The following is a 19,070-nucleotide window of genomic DNA, read 5'->3' as shown; positions in this document are numbered from 1 at the left end:
CGACCACAAGCTCACATCCGAGTCAATTCCCTTGCGTACAGAATCAATCAAAATTCCGGTGCAATCAATCGCTGACGCTAAAAACGAGTCACACCATGCAAACAGCCCACACAATTTCGATCAGTAGGGTCAATCGTGCGCCGCATTTCAACGCAAATACATGTACATTGGAACGCCGTTTTTATCCCCCACCCCGCTCCCCCATCTAGGACTTTTCCTGTTGAAGACTCTGCTTTCTCAGATGTTCGGTTCAAGGCATCAGTAAATTGACCTCCATTTCAAGTGTCCTTTTAGAACCTGATTTTTTTCTCCTAAGATATTCCTCAGATTTTGGACTGTTTTGAAATAGGGGCTGCACTGTAGTGTACCACCATATACGGTGGGAACAAAATCTTCTCCTCGAAGATCTGAATGCATGAAACAGAGCACAACACAGAACCAACTGAGAAACGATAATAATTTAGAATGCACGTGTGGAGTACGCCCGGAAGACGCTGAACACTTTTTGTTACATTGTCCAACATTTAAAGAACATAGAACCATTTTATTCAATAGTCTGCCAACGCACGTTCTGGATTGCAAAACACTTTTGTTTGGAAATACTGATTTAACTATATCTTTGAATACGAAAATATTTTCTGCTGTACAAGATTACGTTATGTGAGGGCCCCAAAGGGGGGGTATCATCACGATCACGGGAAGGGAAATTTTAACTTTCACGATCACAGTTACCTTGATTTTTGCTTTCACGATCACAAACACCTTGACGAATTGAGGATCATAGAGTGATACAGCTGTGAAAAATGTACGTTGAAAATAAAATGCTTTGCAATAATGCCCATCACGATCACGAAAACAAATGACGATCACGATCACGAGACTTGAATTTTGTGTCATCACGGATCACGGGCAAAGTCCCATCACGCTCACAGAAATGGAAATTTCGGCAATCACGGTCACAGAAAGGTCAAAAAACGCCAATCACGATCACGATTTTAAACCCTTTGGGGCCCTCTTATGTCAACTGATCGCTTCGGCTGATATTATATTAATAGTGACAGCAATAGATGTAGCAAAGCATTCTCTCTCTCTCTCTCTCTCTCTCTCTCTCTCTCTCTCTCTCTCTCTCTCTCTCTCTCTCTCTCTCTCTCTCTCTCTCTCTCTCTCTCTCTCTCTCTCTCTCTCTCTCTCTCTCTCTCTCTCTCTCTCTCTCTCTCTCTCTCTCTCTCTCTCTCTCTTTATTTGTATAAAATATTATGAAATATTTTGAAAGAAAAGGGTTGAAGTTATCACTTGTTCGCCATGTCTTCTTATCAGAATGTGTATCATGATTATCAGTTTTAGAACGTGTCCATAAGCAGTCTGCTTGTTAACGTTCTTAATGTTGTTACTGTTTAAAACGTGTATACAAGAAAAACAAGCTTAAACCAACTGAGAAACGCACCGCTAGTACAAAAAGGTAGACCGCCCAAGGAAAGATCACCCAGCCATAAACACGCGAAGAGATTCATTTCTGTCGGAATGCGACCGATTATTGCCTCTGGCCTGCAGTCAAAGAGCCTGGCTCTCTGCATCACCTCACCAAGTTTAGCTAACGGTGAAATGCATTCCACATGTTCCCCACTTGAGAGGCTCTACGTATGACCGATCCACAGACGTCATCATTAATCTCCAATCTTCCTGAGCGTGTGAAATGTGTAAATGCTAATTCAGGTAGTTCGCCGTGTGATGCGTAATCAATGGTTGAAAAGCATAAAGACCAAGCTGTTTTAACGCCCGAGGGGAGGGTCGGTGTGGGAGTGCAGGTAGCGAGGGGAGGGGACCAGTCCTGCCGGAAAACAAAAGCTACTCAGGGTCATCAGCTCAAGGCATTCGCGATGTCGTTTCGAAATGTTGGAAGATGAAGGAGTAGGAGGAAAAAGAGGAGGAGCAGAAGCAGCAGCAGACGCTGACACCAACACCAACACCACCACCACCACAACCAACAACAACAACAACAACAACAACAACAACAACAACAACAACAACAACAACAACAACCATGACGACGACAACCTAAACGAGAACCCCAGACGTGATACGAATACATGATGCAGAAGTGTAAGAAGTGTGCGCAAATACATTTTCAGTAGCAGTGTTTTGCGATGTACAATGCTAGCATCTTTCGTCTAGAACATAAACATGAGCGCTTTTGGGCACAGATGCACTAGAGAGGCAACTATCCTGGTGTATGTGTTAGGCTCTTCTTATTTGATGTAGAGACCGAAAATTGCAAGAAGCAGAAGCAGAATTTAATTTAAAGTTACAACTCGGTTACTGTACCTTCTTCAGGGCCGGACTAGGCTAAGAGGAGAGGGGGGGGGGGGGGTTGCCAGTGGTGGTCCAGGGGGATGTTCCCCCTGGCGGGGTCAAGGGGCAGAGCCCCTTGTGGATGGGTAGGTTCTGAGATAGAAAAATGGTCGCTCCTTGCATGAAACGGCATAAAATAAACAATAATAAAAAATGTTTTAAATAAGTGAGGTACATGTTTAGGCTAGGGGGGGGGGGTTGCGCAACCCCCATAACCCCCCCCCCCCCCCCCCCCGGTAGTCCGACCCTGTTCTTTGTGTGACAGGAACAGATCGAAAACACAACCACAGACTGTTGGCAGATTGCTACCTTCAGGGCAGTAAAATATTTGCACGGGTTTCACGGAATTTGCATAAACTTATCTGATAACAGCGTTTACATATATGTCTTTCTATAGCAGCTTAATGCGCATAAAACACAGAAATTTACATAATAATAATAACAGCTTTCACACAATGCGTCTACAGCTCAATTGAAAGCGTCTGAAACACAGACATTTACATATAAACATTTGATAACAGCTATCACAAAAATGCGTTTATGTACAGATCAATGTAAAGCGTGTGAAACAAGAGACGCTTCATTTCAGCGGGGGATTTATGTCTCTTTGGAGTGAAAATCAGTATGAGAAGCCTGAGATGTGAATCTTCAGAAGTCATTGCACTGTACTGAGCTTGCTGTTTGACTCTCTCACCCTGTGTCTGATGTGTCTCAAAACACCTCCGCGCGATGGGGTTTTGCAGCCAGCGCATTGAAGATAAAGAGGGACATTTTCTCGGCTCGCGCGGCAGCAAGCAGGATGTCTCTAGACTGAGCACTCTCTTTTTCTCTCTCGCAGTCTCTCTCTGTCTTGCGTGCTCTCTCTCTCTCTCTCTCTCTCTCTCTCTCTCTCTCTCTCTCTCTCTGTCACACACACACACACACACAACAACACACACACGCACACGCACACACACACACACACGCACACACTGACACACACACACCCTTTTTGAAATTGTGTTGCTTGAAACAACCAATTATGTATGCTGTAGTGATATTTCACATACTGTTTATGGCTTAACTATGAAAACAAAACCGCACCCAAAAACCAACAACAATCCTGTCATAATATAGTCACATATATTATATACTGAATATATATACATTCCCCATTCTGCGTAAGTTGCAAGGGCAAACAAAACAAATACCGGACAACGGAAAAAGCACAAACACACATAACTAAGACATACAAAAGAAAAAAATTCTTGTCAAAAGTGCTCCAACGATACGAAACAGAAATGACACATCGATCATAGCTTATAGCCTTAGGGGCGTAACATCGTGAGTCACAAAGATAGGACGGCGGGGACGTTGGACACAGACCTTAAACTTTGAGCAACCTGTGTACAGTAACAAACAAACTCAGCATATTTTCTATGATCTAAGAGCAATCGCCGTAAACATTACTTGAACTAATTCCTGCCTGGCTGCAGCAGCTGGGTGTAGGACTTATAAGCTTACTCAACGAATTGTGTGTAGCATACCGGTGTAGGATCCGGTCCGGTCCCCCCTCCGAAGTAGTCCCCCGGGGGACCAATTCGTGGCAAAAACTGCTCTATAATGGTCCCCCCTTAGACATCCAGCCTCGTTTTTCTTAGGCATTCAAGCCATTTTCAATCTATATCTTCGTCCGGTATTATGTAGTGCACAGACAGCAATCTCTTTGTTTGACTATATTTTGCAGAAAATAAAATAGATCTGATTTATAATGCCGTTCAAAAGAAAAATCACATGAAATAAAATGAAAAATAAATAAATACCGATAAGAAGAAATGAAACCAGTCTCTGATTCTTTCCTTTCTTTTCTCTGAAACTGCTGGTAACATTACTAACATTGTAACAAGAAAAACGAGGCTGGATGTCTTTGGGGGGACCATTATAGAGCAGTTTTTGCCACGAATTGGTCCCCCGGGGGACTACTTCAGAGGGGGGACCGGGCCGGATCCTACACCGGTATACCTAGTACGTTGTTGTTTTGGGATAGTTTGCGGACTTGGGCCGCGTAGCATAAATCTGGCTTAGCAACGTGAAAAGTGTGTGTGTGTGTGGGGGTGTGTGCGTGTGTGTGTGTGCGTGTGTATTTGTATTTGTGTGTGTGTGTGTGTGTGTGAGTGTTCAGAGCCTAAACATATCTCAGTCGCAAAGAGTATAACACATATTCTGTCTGGGATCTTTGCCAGTAGAGAGCTGATTCATTCTTGCACTCATTAAGTGTGCGTGTGTCTGTACGTCGCGTGTGTATGCGCGTGCTTGCGTGCGTGAATGCATAGTAGGAATTGCATAGTAAAATGTCAGTGTTTACTGATGGTGAATGCCAGCCCAGTGAAAGTGAAAGGCTGCGACTACTGATTCCCGCTTGCCGCTCAGCATAGCCTTCAAAGCAATTAGTTGATTAATAAGTTCACAGCAGATAATTATCAACAGTTGTAGGCTACGTGTTGGGAAAAAAACACAACCGGACAAAATCCACATTCTACAACTTTCGCTGATGGACACCTCAGCATACTGAGAAATCTTTTAGTTTTACGCCCTCACGGCAAAGCCATTATGGGGGCATGTCAGCAAACTATCTACCTCCCACACTACTTGTGCTCATTTTACGGGAAGACCATGACACTTTGTTGTAAGGGGGCGGGGGGCCCACCTGAGCGTTCCAACATTGTGCACACACCCATTGCAGGGCCAGGCTGGTTGACAGCTCATTACACATCACAGCGGAGCGATAATTATGTGCCGTAGGTCCACAGTAACCCTCGCGGGTCAACAGTTCGTGTCAGTCTGACTGTCGAAAAGGCGACTGACTGACTAGAACGATTGATGGAACAGACTTCTTCTACTGTACATTTTTTCCCCACTAGTGCAGTGGGTGTGAAGAAATGAATTGGTTTAAACAATTTTATTCAGCAAAATGACACACAACAAAGCCGCATACAATCAATTAATACATGAAGAAACGAATTCATTACAACAATTACAATGTCAGTCTGCACAGGAAGCAGTCAGGAAGGTGGGTTTTTTTCCCCCAACAATTTTATTCAATTAATAAAACACAAGATAACAAACATGGTAACTGTATTTTCTGTTTGCACACATACTCTCTCATTTACATGCGGTTCAGAAAAACGTTTACATTATACAAAAGGACTAAAAATAGTCATACGTGAAAAAAACATACGTGTCAACATGTGTAGCATCAAAATGATCATATGTCATCATAATTATATTGATCTTTTTAAAAACAATATTCGCATCATAATGTATGGCAGTCAGGAAGTTGATTGTATGTATGTGTCCAAATGAGTCGAGGAATGGTCTTATCCCATGTAAAAACCGGACCAGATTTGAGATAGTGAGCAGATCTCTTCTTCTTCTTCTTCTGCGTTCGTGGGCTGAAACTCCCAAGTACACTCGTGTTTGTTGCACGAGTGGAATTTTACGTGTATGACCGTTTTTTACCCCGCCATTTAGGCAGCCATACGCCGTTTTCGGAGGAAGCATGCTGGGTATTTTCGTGTTTCTATAACCCACCGAACTCTAACATGGATTACAGGATCTTTTTCGTGCGCACTTGGTCTTGTGCTTGCGTGTACACACGGGGGTGTTCGGACACCGAGGAGAGTCTGCACACAAAGTTGACTCTGAGAAATAAATCTCTCGCCGAACGTGGGGACGAACTCACGCTGACAGCGGCCAACTGGATACAAATCCAGCGTGCTACCGACTGAGCTACATCCCCGCCGTGAGCAGATAATTATTATGCTTTTACGGGAAGGCCTGTACGTGTCTTTAAAGTGGAGTCAAATGTGAAAACAGAAACGTGCCCTTCTCGCGAAGACATCAAAAAATAAATTAAACAAAAAAGTCAGAAAGAAAAAAAACCAAAGAAACAAATAAAGAAAGAGGTGCAAAATAATGTGCACATATCGCCCCCCGAAATGCTGCAAAAGTTCAGTCTTGGTATCAGACTAAAACCGGTTTAATTTGTGCCTCTGTCCCAGGCCCCCCCCCCCCCCCACACACACATACATACATTTGCCTCCTCTTTCTTTTAACTGAAAGCAGTTCTCAACTTTTATTTGTTGGCAAATATTTTAGCCAAAGAGTATTTCTTTAAAATCAACAGAGATAATGATTCCAAGCGCCTGTGAATGGACGTGGCAGGTAGTTGAATGGAAGAAGATAGTGCGGGTGGTAATGTCGAAACACCTGTGCAATAATAACCTACTACGTCCACCCAGTTTAGTCGCACTCCAATCAACAATGCAAAGTGTGAAGACCTGCACGTCGCACCTCAACGAAACGCCATAGTGTTTCGTGTGCAGATAAAACAATAACAACCCACAGCATTGCGCAGTGAGAAACAAAAGAAGGAAATTTAAAACCACACAGAGTTCTGCCTCGTCGACTTCTGTTATGAAAACTAACAGTTTGTGCTGTTGGAACGTTTAATTATGATAAAACAAAACGTTACAGTCACTAATCTTCGACGAAAATTTTCCATTTTTATGTAACATTTTAATGGACAATACAGTGTTGTTATTGTTATTGTTATTGTTATTGTTATTGTATTCAATTTTGTTTTCATTACTGAACACACGTTCTTTACGCCCCTAAGGCTAAGCTATGATCGATGTGTCATTTCTGTTTCTTTTCGTTCGAGCACTTTTGACAATAATTGTTTTCTTTTGTATGTCTTAGTTATGTGTGTGTGTGCTTTTCCCGTTGTCCGGTGTTTGTTTTGTTTGCCCTTGCAACTTACGCAAAATGGGGAATGTAGGGGCCTATATATAATATATGTGACTATATTATGACAGGATTGTTGTTGGTTTTTGGGTGCGGTTTTGTTTTCATAGTTAAGCCATAAACAGTATGTGAAATATCATTACAGCATACATAATTGGTTGTTTCAAGCAACACACACACACAGCCTGGTTGTGAGTTGCGTGAGTGAAAGCTATAGATAAGTGTCTCCGTTACCTCTAGCTGAAAGAACCCCCCTGACAGTTGTATATATACATGTGTACAACTGGTCGATGCGCTTCAATCGACGCAGTCAATGTAAGCAAAAAAAGAAGGAAGAAAGAAAGAGCACTGTGAACTTGAATGCAGCAATCGAAAGGTGAGAAAGAAAGAAGAAAAGAAAGGTAAACAAAAAATAGAAAAAAGACAGACTCATTGAATGCATACACTCTTAACAACTAATACCGTAAAATCCCTGGCATAAGCCCACCATCTAGCTAACGCCCACCCCCCACTTTGGGCCAAAAGTTGTGCACAGGGGTAACTACCTAGCAAACGCCCACCCTGCTTTTTTCAAAGAGACTATAGGCTCACTTTCACTAGGATTTGTGCAGACTGTTCTAAAAGTCATCTTTTTCCCCTTCTTTACCTTTTCGTGTTTCTTTCCTTTTTTCTTATTCTTTGTCCCCTCTCCTCACTCCCACCCATCGTTCATGTTTTTTCGAGTTTCTCTTCTCTTTTTTTTCTTAAGTTTGTGGGTTTTTCTTTCTCAGAAAGATTGGGCCTTTTGAAGACAAAATCCAAGTTCAGTTAACGTTTCATTTCCAAAGACGATCGTGTAATTTCTTCCCTGTACAGAAAGAAAGGGCTTCATTGGTGTTGACATTTCGACATTTCATCAAGTTTCTTTTTCCCGGAATTGTGTTGTTATTGTTTGTCCTTGCAAAGGTCTGGCGATTTTCTTTTTACTTTATACATTTATATGAATGACTATGCTCGTGTTGTTTTCAGAAGAGCCAGTCCTTTTTTTTCTCTCTCTCTCTCTCTCTCTCTCTCTCTCTCTCTCTCTCTCTCTCTCTCTCTCTCTCTCTCTCTCTCTCTCTCTCTCTCTCTCTCTCTCATGGTTGGCCTTCTTTGCCTCAAAGTCCTTTTTCTTTCTTTTTTCCTTCACTTCTACTCACACGACCTAACTTACATGCTTTCGGGGTTTGTATTCACTCAATTACACGGTTGAGCACAAAACTTACTTTGTGCAAAGGGGTCTATCCCTAGCAAACGCCCACCCCCCAATTTTGCCCTAAATCTGTGCACAGGGGGGGTGGGCTTATGCTAGGGATTTTACGGTAGTGTTAAACAATTCACTTGTTGTATTCGAAACCCATTGCATGGATAAGCTTTGCAAAAAAGCAAATTGTAAAGCCAACAGAAAAACGTGCTACTACACCTCCCACTTCTTAACTTACTTGGCATTTGTTTGTACACTGTTTGAATCTCTATATAATAGCAAAAATCAAAAACAAAAAACACAAGCCCAAAACACATCACCACCACTATCAACAAAAGCACGCTATATATAGGCCTATAAATATATATATCTCTCTCTCTCCAGAACTAGCTCCTTGCAAGTGACTGAAATAAGACTGCACATTTTGAGTTTCATTCAGTGTGATAAAGAACCGGACACGGGGCTAATTCTGGAGTATGCACACAGGTACAAACAAAAGGCAGACTCACCTGTAAATCGTACGCTCAGAATCCGGCATCAAAATCCATAGGACACTAAAACCCAGCACGCGCTAACAACGCAGCATGGAGGCTGCAGCATGTGTATGTTGTCAGCTCTCTATTCAACGTCCTTGCGCAGCATCTGCAATGCAACACTGAGGGAAGTGAATAACTGCATCAAAAACTTCAGTGCACAGTAAACCTCGCACGCACGCGCGCTCACAGTCACTCTACAACAATGTCAGTCAGTTCAATCGCTTTCCCGTTGCGCGAACGACTGAACTTAGCGGACTTGAAACGAACACACCTTTTCTCTTCTTGCCCCGTTCGTTTAGGTCTTGTCGTCCCCCAAAATAGCGTGGGCAGGCAGACCAGACCGCGAGGAAATACCCCTCCGAGAATAACTGTCTGCCCTCAGACTTACCTATGTTTACGCCGCTTTCTTCGTTCAGTGTGAATAGTTCTAAAGCATGACTGTAGTCTACAACACCCACTATATACCAGAGTCCCACAAAATAGCCTGTATTTCCCAGCGAATATAATTATCTATGAATACTCCTATTCGCTCAGCGAAAACACCTATCTCAAAATTGGTTTAATGATTCATACGGTAATTAGGTTCTAATTGTAAAGTAAAATGTTGTGTGGGGAAACGCCCCCTTTTCACGACTGTGGTTTTGCCGGGGGGACCTGTGAGGATCTCCTGCATTCTTCTTCTGTGTAACCTGTCACATCAAGTTCTTTTCCAACCATGTCTTAATGCAAAACACACGAAGACACATAATCTAACAGACAGCCAGGCAGCCAGGCAGCCAGACAACAGACAATCATTTTCCTTCTCAGTCGAAAATGCGCACTATGCATACACACACAGACAATCGCACACAGAGACACACACGAACGCACGCACGCACGCACGCACGAACGCACGAACGCACACACACACACACACACGCGCGCGCGCACACACACTGACACACACACACGTGCTCACACACATGCACACACACTCACACACACACACACAGACACACACACAGACTCACACAAACACCCCCCACACAAACACACACACACACACACACACACACACACACACACTCAAACACACGTCCTTAATCTTCAACCATGTCTTTCGGGCGGGGACGTAGCTCAGTCGGTAGCGCGCTGGATTTGTATCCAGTTGGTCGCTGTCAGCGTGAGTTCGTCCCCACGTTCGGCGAGAGATTTATTTCTCAGAGTCAACTTTGTGTGCAGACTCTCCTCGGTGTCCGAACACCCCCGTGTGTACACGCAAGCACAAGACCAAGTGCGCACGAAAAAGAACCTGTAATCCATGTCAGAGTTCGGTGGGTTATAGAAACACGAAAATACCCAGCATGCTTCCTCCGAAAACGGCGTATGGCTGCCTAAATGGCGGGGTAAAAAACGGTCATACACGTAAAATTCCACTCGTGCAAAAAAACCCACCACGAGTGTACGTGGGAGTTTCAGCCCACGAACGCAGAAGAAGAAGAAGAAGAAGAAGAAGAAGAAGAAGAAGAAGAAGAAGAAGAAGAACCAAGTCTTTCGCAAGAAACACGCGGACAAACAGAAATATACTAATATTCGTTCCCCTGACCCAGGCCCCTATTCACACCCCCTCTCTCCATACAGACAAACACCCACCCACGCACTTAACACATACCCGACAGTGTTGCACAAACAGACAGTGTTTGCCCGGTGCTTTATTAGTTCACGAGATAGAAAATCAAGGCTATTTCCCACGACGGGAGACTGATAGGCTGGTCTCTCTTTGACTGTGTCGGTCTGACAATACTGACTCGAATAGTGTGGCTTTTGGAGACTTTGGTATCATGCATGAGCTTGCATCTTGCACATTCACATATACATGTATGTATTGTCTCTGAGAACAGGTTGTGTTGGAACGTAAAAACCTTTACTGTTTGTTCCTACAATCAGACAATAAAGTTGTATTGCGTTGTATTTGTTTTGTTTTGGGTTAAATAAAATGTTAGTCAAAGTTCATCACATGAAACAATTCAAAACATACAACTAAGACACGCACTCAAGCACATGCCTATTTTACGCGACCTAACTACCGTAAAATCCCTAGCAAACGCCCACCCCCCACTTTTGGCCAAAAGTTGTGCAGAGGGGTTACTACCTAGCAAACGCCCACCCCTTTTTTTGCTTTTAAAAACATTTGTTTTAAGACAGTCGGCCTCCTTTATCTACGATTTGTGCACACTGCTCGATGGTTCGCTGGTTTTTTCTTCTTCTTTTTTTTCTATCACAGAACGTTGATCTTTCTTTGGGTAAACGGGTGTGTTTATTTTTCATTAAAATTGCATAAATCACATGTTGTATCACTTTTTTTCTCTCGTGAAAATGTGATGACACTTTATCTTGCAAATGGGTGTATACCTAGCAAACGCCCACCCCCTACTTGTACCTGAAATCTGTGCGGAGGGAGGGTGGGCGTTTGCTAGGGATTATACGGTAATACTTAAGTACACACATGTTCATAAAGGTGGACAAAACAATAATAAACCAGTAGAACAAATTGTAGAAATGGGGATGGGCAACTAAATACAAATAGAAGAATCTACAGAGGAGAAAACAAGTCGCGTAAGGCGACATTACTACATTTAGTCAAGCTGTGGAACTCACAGAATGAAACTGAACGCACTGCATTTTTTCACAATGACCGTAGACATTTACTTAGTTAGTGAACTTTTTGAAAGTCTGTGATTGTCTGTGTGTATTTCCCTCTCTCTCTATCTCGCTCTCACTCTATTTCCACATCCCCTCTATCTCTCTTAAACAAGTATGTAGATGTTGGTGTGTCCTTCTGTCTGAGTTTTCTCTCTCTCTCTCTCTCTCTCTCTCTCTCTCTCTCTCTCTCTCTCTCTCTCTCTCTCTCTCTCTCTCTCTCTCTCTCTTTGCCTCCGTCCGTCTGTCTGTCGATCTGTCTGTCTGTCTGTCTGTCACACACACACACACACACACACACACACACACACACACACACACACACACACACACACACACACACACACACACACACACACACACACACACACACACACACACACACACTCTCTCTCTCTCTGTCTCTGTCTGTCTGTCTCTCTCTCTCTCTTTGTCTTTCTCTCTGGCTGTCTCTGGCTGTCTGTCTGTCTGTCTGTCTGTCTGTCTGTCTGTCTCTCTCTCTCTCTCTCTCTCTCTCTCTCTCTCTCTCTCTCTCTCTCTCTCCGTGTATCTATCTGTCTGTCGGTCTCTAACTGTTTGTCTGTCTGCATTTACAATCCCCCATTTTTCTGCTCGTTCTGCCTGTGAATGTAGGCCTACTTGTCTGTATGTGCGATCAAGTTCAGGCTTGTGAGCGTCACAAGCCTGTTCGAGTGTGCAGGTATTGTGATAGAAATAGAAAAGGGGAAACATGTTCGAGAAGCGCACGCTATGGCTAAAGTGCAGCCGAGTCTAGTTAGTGAAGAGCGGTTGAAGCTGTAGGTTTGCAAATAATGCACAAAATAGATACTACAATCAAGGTCAGAGATACGCTAAGGCCAAACAAAAATATATGTTGGTTCAGGGTAACCCGACCGACCCTATTTTTTCTCGCCGACCCTAAAACTTTTCTTTCATTTCTAAAAGAAAATCCAAAAAACAGCCTCTGGCACATTTTGCGAACCATACCTAGAAAAAAAAGCCGACCTACCGACCCTATTTTTTTTGTTCATGTTACCCTAAACCAACATATATTTTTATTTGGTCTAAACAATTCTGATCACGGTACATGGTGACCCCGCTTAATGAAAAGACGCGTCAACACAGTTGCAGTTAATTATCCGCAATATCATGCACACACGCATAAACAAACAAGTCGCGTAAGGCGAAATTACTACATTATTTTAGTCAAGCTGTGGAACTCACAGAATAAAACTGAACGCACTGCATTATTTCACAATGACCGTAGTCCGCCGCTTGTGCAAAACAGAGTGAAACTGACGAGCCTGTTTAGCGCGGTAGTGGTTTCGCTGTGCTGCAGAGCACGCTTTTCTGTGCCTCTCTTCGTTTTAACTTTCTGAGCGTGTTTTTAATCCAAACATATCATATTTATATGTTTTTGGAATCAGGAACCGACAAGGAATAAGATGAAATTGTTTTTAAATCGATTTCAGAAATTTAATTTTGATCATAATTTTTATATTTTTAATTTTCAGAGCTTGTTTTTAATCCAAATATAACATATTTATATGTTTTTAGAATCAGGAAATGATGTAGAATAAGATGAACGTAAATTTGGATCGTTTTATATAAAAAAAATTATTACAATTTTCAGATTTTTAATGACCAAAGTCATTAATTAATTTTTAAGCCACCAAGCTGAAATGCAATACCGAAGTCCGGCCTTCGTCGAAGATTGCTTTACAAAAATGTCAATCAATTTGATTGAAAAATGAAGGTGTGACAGTGCCACCTCAACTCTTACAAAAAGCCGATATGACGTCATCAAAGACATTTATTGAAAATATGAAAAAAGAAGTCTGGGGATATCATACCCAGGAACTCTCACGTAAAATGTCATAAAGATCGGTCCAGTAGTTTACTCTGAATCGCTCTACACACACACACAGACACACACACACACACTCACACACACAGACACACATACACCACGACCCTCGTCTCGATTCCTCCCTCTATGTTAAAACATTTAGTCAAAACTTGACTAAATGTAAAAAGGCGCAGCCAGGTGTAATGGAAATAAGAAACACGATCAGCTTTATTTTATGCTACCGGCACGTGCTGTCACAGCCAGGTGTAATGGAAATAAGAAACACGATCAGCTTTATTTTATGCTACCGGCACGTGCTGTCACAGCCAGGTGTGATGGAAATAAGAAACACGATCAGCTTTATTTTATGCTACCGGCACGTGCTGTCACAGCCAGGTGTAATGGAAATAAGAAACACGATCAGCTTTATTTTATGTTACCGGCACGTGCTGTCATAAAAAGGACTTAAAATCGAGCATTAACCTTGCAGCGATTGTGCACAACGTGTTAAGAGTGCACCCAAATGTGCACAAACTAGGGACACAGGCAAAGCGGACAGACACACAGACACAGACATGCTTACACACATACGCAAGCATGTACGGACGCACGCGCACACACACACACACACACACACACACACACACACACGCGCGCGCACACACACACACACACACGCACACACACACACACACGCACACACACACGCACACACACACACATACACGCACACACACACATACCAATACACACGCACGCACGCATGCACACACGCTATCACACACACACACACACACACACACACACACACACACACACACACACACACACACACTCGCTTACAGACAGGACACACGCAGAGGACAAACACACCCTTTTGTTTGTACACAGGAGACAGACAGACAAACACACAGACGTACACACAGACTGACAAAGAGACACCCATCCCCCTACACACACTTTCATAGGGTGTTACCACAGAGCTGATTGTATAAACAAAAAAAATCAAGGGCGTTGATGATTGTAGCGAAAGAAGACGGTTCACAACAAGCGCCTTGGAAAAAGATAACCTTCCCAAAATATCTACATAATACATGTAAACTTCCTTGTTCTTTTGCTTCAAACTGAAAATGTCGTAGGAAGTGTCGCAATGTATCTTTCGTCAAACTTAATTTTAGCTAGGTTAAAAAAAAAGCAGCGATCAAGTTTAAAACCGTCCCAAAATATCTACAGAGTATTATATAAACTTCCTTGTCCAGTCCTGAGACATCCTGCTTGCTGGCTCGCGCGCAGAGAAAATTTTTTCCCTCGTTATCTTCTTCTCGCTTGCTGCAAAATCCCTCACGCGAATTTTTTTTTTAGACAGGCCTGGCACTGGTTTTCCCTTGACTGTGTCCTTAAACTTCAGCCCAATTTTGTCTCGTGGGCGATGTTTTAAGAATGAGAGACTTGTGTAACATGCACTGGGTAAGTGCGTGATTGTAACATAAATACGTCACAAACAGAAACCAGTATTCAACCTATTCCGAAAGGATTGCGGGCCACCCCCTAACACGATGAAGTCACCCAAGACTTGCATACAGACACGAAACACAGACTTCACGACCAGACAACCAATCAAGTTAGCATAACCTCATTTGGTAAGGATTCCGGGACAACACCCCTTACGCGATGACATCAACCAACGACACATAACTCCATCAGACTTGTTCAGGTCATATTCGCTAAAAGACATTTCCTCAGGTATGCACCCCCTCCAGGAGACAGATATTTCAGTCAGCTGACATTTCGCGTCTTTTCAAATGTCTTGGAAAGTTTCAAATCCATAATTGACCAAGGAAGGATGCGGTGCCACTGTTTGTGACACAACCATTCTCTGTATTTAGTTCAGGCTATCTGACGACGGAGGTGCTGAAAGGTTCCTGGGTATAAGGCAGTGGGTGTCTCTAGTGGCTGTTAAACGATCCGGCTAAACGACAGCATGCTCAGAGAGAGAGAGAGAGAGAGAGAGAGAGAGAGAGAGAGAGAGAGAGAGAGAGAGAGAGAGAGAGAGAGAGAGAAAGCGAGAGAGAGAGAGAGAGAGAGAGAGAGAAAGAGAGAGAGAGAGAGAGAGAGAGAGGGAGCCGATGTGTGTATTTGCGTGTGTGTGTATTTGTGTGTGTGTGTGCGTGTGTGTGTGTGTGTGTGTGTGTGTGTGTGTGTGTGAATTTGCGTGTATGTGAGTGTGTGTGTGTGTGTGTGTATTTGCGCGTGTAAGTGTGTGTGTGTCTAAGCGCGCCTAACTGTTTAACCCACTTGAAGAAGAATAATGTAATATATTCTACAAGTTAAGAACAAACACTCGCACACAGCTAACCCCGAGGCCTACAAAGAATGTCGGTCACTATCACAAAGTGGACATTGATCCCCTCCATTCCCTATCAGCAGGTCACTATCACAAAGTGGACATTGATCCCCTCCATTCCCTATCAGCAGGTCACTATCACAAAGTGGACAAGGCGGGCAGTCCCACATTGATCCCCTCCATTCCCTATCAGCAGGTCACTATCACAAAGTGGACAAGGCGGTCAGTCCAACATTGATCCCCTCCATTCCCTATCAGCAGGTCACTATCACAAAGTGGACAAGGCGGGCAGTCCCACATTGATCCCCTCCATTCCCTATCAGCAGGTCACTATCACAAAGTGGACAAGGCGGGCAGTCCCACATTGATCCCCTCCATTCCCTATCAGCAGGTCACTATCACAAAGTGGACAAGGCGGGCAGTCCCACATTGATCCCCTCCATTCCCTATCAGCAGGTCACTATCACAAAGTGGACAAGGCGGTCAGTCCCACATTGATCCCCTCCATTCCCTATCAGCAAGTCAATATCACAAAGTGGACAAGGCGGGCAGTCCCACATTGATCCCCTCCATTCCCTATCAGCAGGTCACTATCACAAAGTGGACAAGGCGGTCAGTCCCACATTGATCCCCTCCATTCCCTATCAGCAGGTCACTATCACAAAGTGGACAAGGCGGGCAGTCCCACATTGATCCCCTCCATTCCCTATCAGCAGGTCACTATCACAAAGTGGACAAGGCGGTCAGTCCCACATTGATCCCCTCCATTCCCTATCAGCAGGTCAATATCTCAGTATTCAGCAGAGATATCGACATGCGACCCTCCCTGTTTGATCTAATCAAGTCCATACACGCACCCCTCCCATGTGTGTTTCCTGAGGCTAGCGAGCCAATCCACTATATTTATTGGCCCTGTGTAATCATGAGCAAGCTACTTTATAAAGATCTCAGAAACATCCCAGTTGTTATTCATTTTTGTAATTGAAAGTGAGGGTCTTGCTGAAGTTATAACTTTGTTAAAGGAAGTGTTGACCATTCGCCACATCACATTTATTGACCGATAAAAAATACAATACATTAATCAGCTTAGATCGCCATTCCCATGCTGCCGTTTTACACTTATACGGCCAATTAAAAAGCCATAGTCTCTTCATAGTTTTATCACAGCCTAACCTTCACCAACACGATAGTTTTGCGCGTTGAAAGAAAACAATCTTTATATCCAGATATACAATCTTGAAACCTCTAGTTTATAAAACCCCTCGCCCCCCCCCCCCCTTTTAAAAAACTGTGTCCTTCCTGGTTTGTTCTATTAGCGCTCCAACAACACCGGCCGCTAAAGTTTTCTCATGGTTGGAAGACAACCAATCAACAAGTGAACTAAATAATTAACACCAGCAAAACCGGTGTAACACGAAATTTTTACTCCACGAAAAATTTACTCCGGAGTAAAAATTTCGTACGAAATTCTTACTCCGAGTAAATTTTTCGTAACGAGAAAAGAACTCCCCAAGGCACGAAAATATTACTCCCTCCACGAAATTTTTACTCCCCATTTTTTTTACTTCCAGTAAAAATCTCGTACGCGAAAATGGAATGCGGGCGAAGGGATAATGCCAATATGTGATCTCGCGCAAACGAATGTCGCGCTACCCTCCCTCCACCCCTTCCACCACCAAGACTAACAGAGGACAAGGGAGTATAAATTTCGTACACCTGACATGGGAAGTTAAATTGCTCGTGTTAGGGTGAAGTAATTTATTCGTTTTTTATTCGTCTGGGGAGTAACATTTGTGTACGAAATGTTTACTCGGAACTCGCCTGTCGTGGGGAGTAATTTTCTCATGTAATGGGGGAGTGCTTTTTTCGTAAAGGGAGAAACATTTTTGTACGAAATTTTTACTCCGGAGTAAAAATCTCGTGGGAGTAATTTTCTCGTGTTACACCGGCACGGCATAACACAGGCCCACAAGAGAAATGTTGTCCCTTGTTGTGATTCTTTAGCAGCACTCTGAGGCTTTTTATCCGTAAAGATTTTATTCATGTTCTAGCGAGGCTTTCTGGCACTGCCGCGCTGGGAAATCAGACTATTTATTTTAAACGTGGGTCTCCTACATATGTCTACATGTATGTCAATCGTATTTGGTCGGTCAATGAAAGCTGATTAAATATTTACAGGGGTAGAGGGTTTGTAGGTGGTTGTATTGGAGCAATGCATTTATGATTCATGATGTCGATTATTATCGCCGCTTTGTGCGCTTTCGACAAATTCTTTTCACTTTAACCTATAATATAGAACGGTACACGCAATCGTGAATGGGAAATTGGCCGAAAGCTTTGCTAGATCTGACAGCACAAACAGTTCTCGATGGACAAGTGATAATCTCGGGGCAATTCGCTCAGAATAACTGCATCGCTTCTTTGTTTTATTTCATGTTATTTTTGTAGCTTGGCAACATCCCCACTTCTGCACCCAGTGCAAAAGACACAAGTAGATAATAAAATGCCGTGTGTGGAACATACACTATATTTTACCACGAAATAGTCTGATATAGTCTGACAGCTGATTTTCAGCCGTCCAGTTTCCTGAAGTTAATGAAGTTGGGGCTGGAAAGAAGTGTGACACTTTGTCGCAGCCAAATTAGATTTTAGGTACACAACTCGATATGTTGGACTAAGAACTTGATTTGCTGTGCTATTATTACCTTACTGGACGGTGAGCCAACACGACTACGCTATATCGCTTACTGTAAGTGGGAGGAATTGACAAGAACAAGAGTTGGAACAAGAACAAAAATACTTTACTGTTTGTTGTAAAAAAAATCCCAAACCGAACAAAAAAACACCCCAGAAATTGGCCTGTAGGTTTGTCATATTGATACGAAAATACGTTATACGTAGACAGATAAAACATAACGCAATATCAAACATCGTGCATTGTACATTAACAATAACATGATTTGCTCATTTCATGGAGTAGATCTTAAAAATCTTGTGCATCAGCAGCCAACATTCAAACAGTGGTTCATCAAAATAGCTAAGATGTCTGTGTCTTCACAAGTAGTTTTACGCTTTGATGACAGCCGATACACTCGAACGAACAAACATAAATCGCCGAGCAGTTGCTTTTAATCTTGTCCATTGAGAATCACATAGCGCTTTCCAATGGAACGCCGCATGTTCAGAAAAAATCCACTGTCCTCGTATGTTACAACTTTTTCCACCGAGCTTTAAATAATTCAAGTGTTATGCATATATCGTGTCTTACACTATTACTCAGTTTACCTTTAGAATACACGAAGTTCG

The 19,070-nt window shown here is 43.0% G+C and overlaps 1 protein-coding gene across 3 annotated transcripts in view; it reads right to left on the bottom strand.

The window, feature by feature from the left end:
* LOC138960262 (sodium/calcium exchanger Calx-like) overlaps positions 1 to 19,070 on the bottom strand; it is a 114,665-nt gene that overhangs the window by 81,093 nt on the left and 14,502 nt on the right. For 2 of the 3 annotated variants that reach the window (XM_070332076.1, XM_070332080.1), the window contains exon 1: positions 8,866 to 9,205. The gene's annotated coding sequence lies outside the window, so the exon portion shown is untranslated. Of the gene's footprint in view, positions 1 to 8,865; positions 9,206 to 19,070 lie in introns of those variants that run through there. The other variant, XM_070332077.1, reaches the window with a different exon arrangement.

This window comes from Littorina saxatilis, linkage group LG2 (genome assembly GCF_037325665.1).
Source record: "Littorina saxatilis isolate snail1 linkage group LG2, US_GU_Lsax_2.0, whole genome shotgun sequence".
Lineage (NCBI taxonomy): Eukaryota > Metazoa > Mollusca > Gastropoda > Littorinimorpha > Littorinidae > Littorina > Littorina saxatilis.
The sequence above is the reverse complement of the archived record's forward strand: the minus strand, read 5'-3'. Positions and strand labels throughout refer to the sequence as shown.